We start from the raw sequence: 923 nt of genomic DNA, 5'->3' as shown, positions 1-923 counted from the left end.
ATTTGATTAGCTATCTTTGTAAATGTATAATCTTTGGACGTCTATTTTACATTCTTTAGTTCGAGGATCTTGCCAAGACATTGATGGTTGATTTCATTCTATTTTTTTTACCATTCGTTTACCAGATTTATTATTTTTCTCCTCGTGGTCTTAAAATAATCTGTGTACCTTGCCTCAAATATAATCACCCATAGTTGGCTCAAAGTACTTTATTATTGTGGGAGAATTATATTCAACATATATCCCCATCCTCCTTTTGAGGTCCCATCTTAGTTCTCTGTGGTGCACATCCAAATATCTTATGATGGGGTATGTCTGGCTCTTGACCCATTAATAATTGTGATAGGGGATATCTATGCTCACTAAATGGCCTGATGCGTGTTAACTTAGGTGCATGTAAATTTCGTGTGGCCCAAGCTGTGAATGAGAGTTTTGACCTCATATGTTATTGTCTATCAATCAGCTATTTGCGTTTTAACAGATTTCGGCCAAGTCGTTCTTGGTATGGACATGTATCACAGAATTGTCCACACTTACCCCCATGGACATACCATAATCATTTAAACGCTTGTGACATGTGTTCACCAGTATTATCTAGACATATAGTCTTTATTATGAAAAATGGGCTCGTAGCCATTTTACTAGTGATGGCCTAATGAGTTTCCCTTGTATACATGCTACATACGTGAGATTCTTTGGGATAACTCGTCTTATCTTTTAATGTGTGCCTTTTGAATATCAATTTTCGCATCATGTTTGGACCATGATGGCCAATCCGGTCGTGCCATAAAGTGTATATTTTCGCAGGCTTTTAGCCTCTATCATGCTGATATATGCATAGTCTAGGTCAGTAGAGAATGCATGTATAGTATTTAGGACTTATTATGGCCTTGGGCGATTTTATACATATATCTGAAGGAACT

This window comes from Brassica oleracea, unplaced genomic scaffold, assembly GCF_000695525.1.
Source record: "Brassica oleracea var. oleracea cultivar TO1000 unplaced genomic scaffold, BOL UnpScaffold01081, whole genome shotgun sequence".
In the NCBI taxonomy this organism is placed as follows: domain Eukaryota; kingdom Viridiplantae; phylum Streptophyta; class Magnoliopsida; order Brassicales; family Brassicaceae; genus Brassica; species Brassica oleracea.
This window is presented reverse-complemented; position numbering follows the sequence as displayed.